Raw genomic sequence first — 10,232 nt, forward strand, 5'->3', positions numbered from 1 at the left:
CATTAGAAATATTGTTTTTCTAAACATTACATTGATTTAATTTAACTCTAATCAATTTAAAATGGTTCTGACAATTAACAAAAGCTTCAAATATGACCTTAAAGTAATAGGATTCATTAGCTATGTTTAGGATTAAACTTATCCTAATAGGGCTATTTTTCTTCTGAGGGCATGTAGTAGGCCGACTGGTGGTCAGTCAAAATGAAATCAATTATTATAAATTATACAGTTTGGGTTGATTGTGTCGTGCCTGCTAATTTGTACAAATAAGGACCTCAAACAATAGAAGCCATTTATTAATAACTATCTGTATCCCAACCTGTATCACACTTTATGTTACAGCTGCAGGATCATCTGTTACCCATGAAGTATTATATTCTCTACTTCTAGGCATATATGCTAATTAAACCCATAATTAATTGTAACAGTTATAGTTAAAGTCAAAATGCTGACAGCCTTGTTGGCCTATTATTCATGGTAATCAACTAATTCAAAAGGCAACGTAATCAACAATTCTTGCACTAGCCAGGGGATCATAATACAACGGCAGCACCAGTGACAGCTGGCACCCACAGGTCTTTGGATACAATAGGAAATATAAACCTTCAGAGCTGCAATGCTTCAGTGTGAACAGGGTCTATTGTTTTTTCAGAGACAAAATACATGCCTAAGTCGTATTTAAGACCTGAATCCCTGATGCAATGGTTAATGCACAAGAGCCATGCTCCAGAGCACCCATCCTGCCTTCCTGAGGGTCCAGTACCATCATTTAGTGTCCTCTGGTTGTAACCCCTCACCAATTCCTTCTCCATTTGCAGCAGGGCTGTCAGGAGGGATGAAAATTCTGGAGTGTGTTTTTGAATATCAGGAACAGATTTTTATTTACTCTTGCTGATCATGTATCTGATGAATGGTGGACAGTAACCAAAAGGCCTGGGCCCTCCCTGGATACATTAACTACAGAATTAGAGGAACATTAAACTGTGCAGGGGGCCTTATGTTTCCTACATACAGCTGGCCTTTGAACCTGTGGGGACTTCCTTGTATTTTGTTCTCAGACACAGTGGTGGATTCCACGCCCTCAGAGCCTGGAGAAGACAGGGAGGAGAGACAAGAAGAAGGCGAGAATCTGACCATTGTCAGCAGAGATCCGCAAATACTTTTCCAATATTTGTTCTAAGCAATTCCCTGTGTGGGCACAAATTATAGTGTCTCCGGGGTGTCCTGAGCTTTTCATCAGGCCACAAACATTGGAAAAGGGAGTAAAGGAAAAATTTTAGCAACCATACCTTGCAGGCCAGATGAGGTGCAATGCCACATAAGCCATCTGAACTTGTTGAATCCAACAGGTAAAGGTCTCTAGATGGGTCTCTAGTTGCTTTCCCCCTGAACTTGAAGAAAATGTAGCTATTCATCACTGCATATGGCCTCAGATAATCTCTGAGTCATTTCTTCATGCCTGAGTGAGGCATGCTCATGGCCCATGGCACCACTAAGCCAGCAAGTTTAGACACACACAGCTTCAGATGTGCTGCTTCATAAACAAGGTTAGGCATAGGTTCATTACTAAGATTTACACTGTCAGTTACAGAGATGCCCATCCAATCCTAGAACGCAAAAATTTATGGGCATCAGAGAGAAATTTTTATTGTTAGGGCTCATATACAATGTGTGCCCTTAGTGACACATTTTTAAATAAAATACATTGTACTACTGACTTCTAAGGCTTAAAATAAAATAATAATCAACTTTTAGCTGCAGTTTCCCCCTGGTTATTGAGCTGAACTTAATGACTGGCTGAAAAGTATTTGTCAACACAACAGCTGGAGAGCAACACTTCCTTGTAGCTTTATGTCACAGCATATGCCAGCCACTCAGAACATGTGATAATTCAACTGGAGCTGGTACTACAATAGCAGATGGGTTGAAGCATTGTTATTCTCACTCTAGCTCCCAGCCCTTGAGGGATCACTAAATAAAATCAAAGCAGATGGACCATTACAAGCTCATTTGTGTTCACTACAAGCACCTCAACCTCCAGTTGTGATATACTGCACCTTTGTATAAAATGACATGTATGGTAACATGACCTAATGAAAATAGCATCAGACTTGGCAAGTGAGGAATGAGGCTGGGAAATATGCACAGATCTATTTATCACTGAGTTCTTACCTTGCAGAAAGCATTTTTTCCCCCCACCCCTTTCATGTTTTTCATTGTATTTCTCTCCATATTTGTAATTAAATTTCCTCACAGTCATCATAAGAACTGAAAGAAATGGCCATCAGTCCTGGCTGTAGAGGGTCTAGCAGGTTTCTCAGCTTCTGCAGACAGGGTGAATGCTACTAAACACAGTGCAAAACTGTTGCTCACTTATTTCTACACCCTGTTGATAATCCAGGTGTGCCCCTGGTGGCAAGACTTTGACCACCCACTGATACCAGTATCTGCAGGGATCAGGACTTCCATGTACATTTCTGAGCTGCTCTTATGATGAGGTATTCCACGACTCTGAATTTCATGGGGACTTGGCTCAGTGAATAAAATCAATTACTCCATAAAGCTTCTAAAGGATGAAAGACATTAAAATTGTGAGTTGTGTGGAAGGGAATCTTTCAGGGCTAGCTGGCAAAGTTAGAATTTGCGCTAAAAAATCCTTTGTGTCATCCTCAGCAGCCCAACATAAAGTTGGAGGCACATCTAATGCCTACTTAGAAAATGTTATAGTCATTTAATGTCTTCTGAGCACCTTGTATAGCAATGCATCAACAATGTCACCTGAAGGCTCTTGTCCTATAGTCCCCACTCTGGCCAGAATGCTCCAGGGAGCCATGGCAAGATGATGTATGGCAGACAAGCTCCTGCTTCATTTTATGACCACTGTGCCCTCTCCACAACCAGATGGACACTCACCCCTCCACACCCACCCACCTCCTCATTCTTGCAGCTGACAATTGCCAAGTTAATTTCCTCTCAAATATGAGCTTATTTCTACATCTCTTTTTTTTCCTAGTCTTAAGCAGTTTCTCTGCACTACAGCTGCATTCAGTGCTAAATAACATATAGTGTGAACTTATTAAAGGCCTTGGGATTTCTCTCTTTCTTCCTGTCTAAACAAGGCAAGTGTGAGTAGGCAGTTAGTAAAGTGTTGGGGCCGGGGGGGCCGGGGGGGGGGGGAGGTTGATGCTTTTGTTTTTGTCTGCATGAAAGATCTCATATAAATCTATGTATCCTTAGTAAAAGTTCCACAGGTCAACTGACTGCCAAAGGTCCCTCTCGTGCAAGCTGCTGCATTTTAAAGACCTAGATAGGTGCAGTGATGGAAAACTAAAGAAATAGCTTCATTAGTGCTGATAAATCCAGCTGAAATACAGTTGACTGCAATGTGAGATGAAAAAAGGTGTTCTGCCTCCTCTGTGAAACAGCCTGCTGCTGTATGTTTGAATTTTATAAAAGCTCAGTGTTTCTCACCTTAGCCAGAAACTGCAGGGCAGCCAGATAGTCTCACAGACAGTGCTTCCAGGTAGCACACGGCACCCTGTGCCTGGCCACATTCATGGCAGGTTTGTTTGTTCTTCCTGAGTGCTTTCCGTAAGTGTAACGACTCATCCTCAGCTGTGAATCGGTGGAACTCCATCAGAAGCATGCAGTCAGCGCTGCATCTTATCTACTGGCCTCCTTTCCTATCAGCCAGACTAATTTGCTAAGATAATTCTGTTTCCTGCCATCTATTTCAATAAATCAACCACTGTAGCTTCATTGAAGTCTCTGCTAACTAATGAACTGCCCTTGAAATTCTCAAACTGTGTGCAGACAGGGATAAAACCTTCATTCTTCTAAATATAAGAAAGTTTTAGACAAACACTGTGATGTTCTGGGCAATGCTCTGTCTCCTCAGTCCCATGTTACTGGATCATTCTTGCCAGAGCCAGCTGAGGCTGGGGCAAAGCCAGTAAATGAATCAATCTTTCCTTCAAAACCAAATTTTCTGAATAATGTGATCTCACGTGGTGAAACATATATGTGAGTAAACACAAACCTGGAGAGGTGAGACTGAGAGAGTGCACTGTCAGAAAAGGAGAGGGAGTACAATGACAAGGCACCCACTGTGTGGCTGTTGAAGAAAGAAATAAGGATGTTCCTATGAAATGGTTACTCTGTGGCACTTAGTTTTGAATAGGAAGCAAATACTGAAGAGAGAGGGAAACTGAAGAAATTTGACACATCCAGGAGCATGCCTACTACAGCAGGAAGAACTCAGGGTCAAAAGGTACGCAGATCATTCTGCTTTTTCCTGATGGCAGTATCAAACTAGTGAGAGCAGCAGCAGTGCTATCATCATTTGTAGCCATAATGAAAATTAGAAGATACACTAATTTATACTCTGCTTGCTTTGTTCATATTTGATATTTAATCATACTAAAGTTTATTTTCTTTCTAGGGACTTCCATCCCTCATGGAATTGCAGCATTTTCTTTTGGATTGTTCTACAGATCAACACTGGTTTTGTAATAGCTCTGCTGGTCAGAGAAGGGCCACAAGGATGATCAGAGGGCTGGAGCACCTCTCCTATGAGGACAGACTGAAGGAGTTGGGGCTGTTCAGTCTGCAGAAGAGAAGGCTCCGAGGTGACCCAATTGTGGCCTTCCAGTATCTGAAGGGGGCCTACAGGAAGGCTGGGGAAGGACTTCTCAGGATCTCAGGTAGTGCTAGGACTAGGGGGAATGGAATGAAGTTGGAGGTGGGGAGATTCAGGCTGGATGTGAGGAGGAGGTTCTTCACCATGAGAGTGGTGAAACCCTGGAATGGGCTGTCCAGGGAGATGGTCGAGGCCCTGTCCCTGGAGGTGTTTAAGACCAGGCTGGATGAGGCTCTGGCCAGCCTGATCTAGTGTGGGGTGTCCCTGCCCATGGCAGCGGGGGTGGAACTAGATGATCCTTGTGGTCCCTTCCAACCCTGACTGATACTATGATACTATGGGTTCATTCAGTCATTTGAGAGAAGGATGTTTAAAAACAATTGCATATCCCCTCCCTGTCTTTAAAAATTCAAGAGGAAAAGTCACAGAAGAACCGATAATGCAACAATGATAATAAGGCTGAAGGTATTATAGTGTGAATTTGTATATCCCTTGGTTTCATTTACATGTTTAGCAGCTGCTTGTTTCTTGAGCATAGAAAGATCATTACCTGACTTGTGAGAGAGGAAGTCTGTTCACCTTTGGGCAACTAGCTGTGCATTTATTAGTACTCGTTGCCCATCTCATTATACATTTAATTGCTGCATTATAATTAATTTATTCATTTAATTATTATAATAGATGAGGAGAAACAAAATTACCTTACTAGGTGGGAAATTTGCATGGTTAAAAAAAATCCATGCAGTGTGGGATGTGAGATGCTGCCTAGTGAACAGCATCTTAACATGTAAGCACTAGCACACAGGGCTCGTCACAAACAGAAGGTGAATCCAGCCAATTTATAGACTATTTAGAAAGAAATTACTATATAACTTACACAAAATCATCATTACATTCCCAGGTATCTCTTTTCTTCATGGAACAGGGAATTGGCTGAAAATGAAGGTTAAACTTGATAGGAACTGCTCAATATCAGGTGCCAAGAGGTAAGAAGTTTGCAAAGCATTTGGTTAACCTAGAGCTGCTGCTCTGTAAGTGTGGGTGTCCCACTTTATAAAGCTCTGTGTATGTCATTCCTGCAATGGGGAGTTGCTGTCACTGCCCTGCAGACAGAGCCCAGGCCAGGGCATTGTGCATCTCCCAGCAGTATCTGCTTTAGTCACTCAAAGAGGTTTCGTTTCAATAATTTTCCGTGACCAGAGCTTTGCTCTGCACTGCTGGGCCAAGAGCCACAGGCAGTGTGGGTGCACGAAGGACCTGACACCCCTTTGCCCAAACCTCAGCTGGCATGTGAGATGCCAGCCCAGTGCCTTAGGTCACCCTGACACGCAGCAGCCACCAGTTCAACCTGCAGCACCTCGTTTATGAACTGTCAGGGGCACACTGGGGTAACTAACACACTGCCCACGCTGCGTTAAGACCCCTTGCACTAGGTATGAGTATGTTTGAAATTTATACACCTGGGCAAGTTTTATGTGTACCTAATTTCGTTAGCTCAAAAGTAGTTTTAAGGGCAGCGCGATAAAAATGGGATTACAATAGCTGTATAGACATGTAAGAATATAAATCTTCGTTTTTCAAAGCCATAGGTTAGGAATAGGGAAGAAATTTACAGCTGGTGCAGGCACTGCCCTCTAGTGACTGAACACCCCAAGCACACAGCTCCTCTGCAGAGCACAGCGCTGCTGAAATGAAACATGGATTTTGTTAAGAATGTTGAGGGAGATGTTCTGAGCACAGAAGGGCTCAGCTTTACCTTCTAAAACGTCAGATAACCTTATTGCAAATGAAAAACTTACACACCAAAAAAAAAAACCAAAACACCACCACCACCAGGCAACTCTTTACAAAAGTAGAGAATACAGATCCTAAATACTTGCAAAAGGTATTTTTAAGTATTTACAGCAAGATGAAGATTCTTAAAACACTGGCAGCATTCCTTTTGCAGTCCCAGGTAGGCCTTTGTGCATTATTAGTAGCAGTGCAATACTCAAGAAATTTAAAAAATGGAACCTAGAAATACTGGCTAGCAGGAGTTCCCCAGAGAGAATGCATGCAGGCTGCAGGCCTTCTAAATGGCAGCTATGGAAGCAGCACTGAAGGTAGAGCAAGCCCAGGAGGAACTATAAGCTCAGAATGGTGGTGTACTACATTGACTTTTCCCCACAGGTAAGCTACTGTTAGCTACAGCAGCTTTTGCCTTTTTTCCCATTGTAGGAACTGGTCTGATCAGAGACACGAGAGACCTGCTTTGATACAGTACAGCAGTTCCTAAGGTTCCTAAAAATGCTGAAATTGAGACTATTAAAAATAGGTTTTTTTAAAAAAATCTTTCCAGAAGTACACAAAACAAAGCTCAGTGCAATGCTGTATTCATTCCCAGAACTCCAAGTCCCCAAAGAAAGGAGTAGAGCCATAGGAATAGTATTTTTAATTGATATTAATACAGAAAGAGCACATGGTACATTCCTTTCCAGCAGCAGCTAATTTTGCTCTACCATTGGGGGAAAAAAAAAGTTAAGGCTAGTTGAGGGCAACCTGACACAATGGTTTGTTTCCCTAATTCAATTCTGAGAGACAGCCTTTGTAAGTTTGAGACACTGTGCACAAAACATGGGATGTTTATTTAGCAAAACATCAAGAACAGAGAAAAACATGCTTTGTTACAGTGGAAAAAAACACAAAGTTTTCAAGCTGCTTTTTACACCAACTCAGTTCTGAAACCATAACATTCCAGTTTGCAGCATGTTGTGCCTTAGTATTGTATTAAACAGGCTATCATTAGGGATCATGGTGACCATGTTCAGCTATTCAGTGGACTATAAAGTGCACAAGAAAAATAAGTGCATTGAAATGACCCACTTATGATTATGAGTAATTCCTGTTACACAGAGTAGTTGCTTAAAAATGGAAATCTCCCTGGCTGTTCAGTAAAACATTTTCAGGAGCACAGGATCAGTATCACCTTTACTCAGAGATGTTTACATTTTCTCCCCCCACCAAAAGACAAGCATCCTCACTGTGCCTTCAGGCTTGGTTGAGTTCTGGTTTAGTAATGAGCAATGTGTAAGGCATCACCTTTAACTAATACCTTTTCACTTTACCATCTGTGTTCACAATCAGCAAGAACGTAGCGGTGCAGTGATTTGTTCAATTTTCTACTGATTAGAACCCGTTGTTAAAAACGGGTAGCAGAGTAGGGGTGCAAGTTTTCTCCCCAGTTATGTATTATGAAACTTTTGTTTTGACACACTGTCAAGAACCACATTTTTTAATGCATTTTCCTACTCACAGGTTAAGGCCATTGTTAGCAAGACTTAAGAGCCAAACGATGAAGCATGACCTAAGTGCTATTAATTTACAAGCACATTCACCATGTAAGAAAAAAAATCTGATTGGGAGGTTCCCAAATGCATTAAACACATAGAAGTTTGGTACTTAAGTGACCAGAATCTTTGGGTATTGCATTTAACACCAGTAGATGCTTTAAAATGCAGGTTTTGGTTAAAGGAGCTTATTCAGTTCCCTTACAATATGTGCTGAAGGCTAAAAACAGTTTCTTACCCTTATATGTAAGTTATTTTACAAGTTATTTTATTCCTTTCACAGTGAAATCACTTTTGCCTGTATGCTCCTTTCTGAGAAAGGAAATAAAAATTTGAGTAAGTTTCCATAGTATTTCATTGACACTGCCAGATCAACTCCAATCCAATACCCCATCATGAAGCAATATGTTTTGGATTAAAAGAAGATTCAATTGTCAAAACCAACACTTTTTTTTTATATGTACTACAGAAAACATCTCTGCTGATCATAACAGAGAGAGAGAATAAAGTAGCCATGTAATCCTATACTCTGCAAAACTATCTCCCATTTCACAAGAGTATCAAGTAGTACCAAATGCAGGCTCCAAAGCACTGCCTGCAAGAAGCATGTACAGTAATGCATTTAAACTCCCAGGTTTTTCTGTATGTTTCTACCACAAGTTTCACACAACTTCTTTTTCATTTCCAGTCAAAGGCCAGAAGATTGGAGGCAAAAGCCAAAGAGTTCATTTACATCTATCTGCACTTCTGCTAAGCATTCTGAAAAATTAGCTGCATGGATATTTACAAATGGGGGGGAAAAAACACAACCATCCAAACATGGTATTTTGCTACGAGGTTATTCATCTAGAAAACTTAAATATGGTTGGTAAATCCACATCTCCCCTTTGGCATAGCAATTCCAAGGCTGTTCTCTTCAGTTCAGGAAGAGGTAAGATAACTCTAACTTCAGGTAGTATGTCATATATGGGAGGGAGGAGATGGTATGAGTGCAAGGCATATGGAAGTATGAAAGTTAACACATCAGCAAAACTAGAAAATAAATCCAGGGAGAGTAAAGAGAAAGAATCCAGACATTCACATTGGTCTCATTGGTACACAGGTTTGTGCTTGTTCATTTTGTAAAGCCTTTATGTTTGCTGTTTGTTCAGAAGGGGTGCCACTTCCAACTACTTTCAGGTTGAGTCTCACCTTGGGGCTTAGGGGTGTGAAGGTATCAAACTCTGTGGACAGCTCAAAGTCTGGTTTATGACTGCCTTTATTTTATTTTGTGCAAGCCCTGTTTTGCTCCCTCTTTGCAAACAGGTCTCACTTGAGGTACTGAGAAGCTGTGGTTGGACTTCCTCCTCAGTATACCAAGGGTGGGTTACCATACTCCACTCAGATGAGGTCAGTGCTCTCTAGGCCCTTTTAATAAAAACAAGCTGCTCAGCGTAGGCCTAGAGAGCTCATCTTTTTACCTTTATATTGCCTATGAGATGCTTCTATGGTATCTTTGTCAATACAGCTGCAGCTGCTGTCCCAGAGAATGGTATGTAGCCAAGGAGGAGCCAATGGACAGTAACCCCTCCACTGACAGAAGGTTATGAAGTCCATCACCTAAAGCCTCACTAAAATTTTTCAGCAGAGATCAAGAGTTCCTAGTAGTACCAAAACAGAAGAGCGGTTTGCTAAGGAGCACAGACTAGGTAAGTAAGGCAAGGGAGCATGGAAGCCAGAAGACCATTAGAGGCAAAAGCAACAGTGACACTTCACTAACTCCCTTACTCTAGGGAGTGAAAAATTAGAGCACACTACATGCACTGGCTAATGGAACAGACCAAGTCCCTCAGCACCTCCTACTTTAGACAGTTTAGTCCTTCAAGCAGTTTTCAACCCTCTTTTGTACTGTTCAGTGGCAGAGCCTGTCCTACAGAAAAACGTTAAGTTTTCCATGAAGAACAAAGTAACCACATTTTCTACAGTATGGGATCAGTCTCCACCATCTGTAAAATGGTGGCCTTTTCAAAGTGGCTTTTTTCTCTGTTACTTTTTGTGACTTCTCCTTCTATAGACGTGATCCCAAGAAGGAAGTTTTCCATATAAAACATCTCAAGAGTTGAAAATGTACAGCTCATATATATGCAATTTGTACAACCAGATTTTACCGTATCTATATAGTTGTATGTTTGCCAGTCGGCGTAGACAGAAGTAGCTAAAAAGCAACTAAAACAACAGTGTTTCATTCAAAACAGGAACCAACAGACTTCAAAAGTACAGTATTTTAC

The sequence above is a fragment of the Melanerpes formicivorus genome, unplaced genomic scaffold (assembly GCF_026170545.1).
Source record: "Melanerpes formicivorus ecotype bairdi unplaced genomic scaffold, bMelFor1.0.p_v2 SCAF_20, whole genome shotgun sequence".
In the NCBI taxonomy this organism is placed as follows: Eukaryota; Metazoa; Chordata; class Aves; order Piciformes; family Picidae; genus Melanerpes; species Melanerpes formicivorus.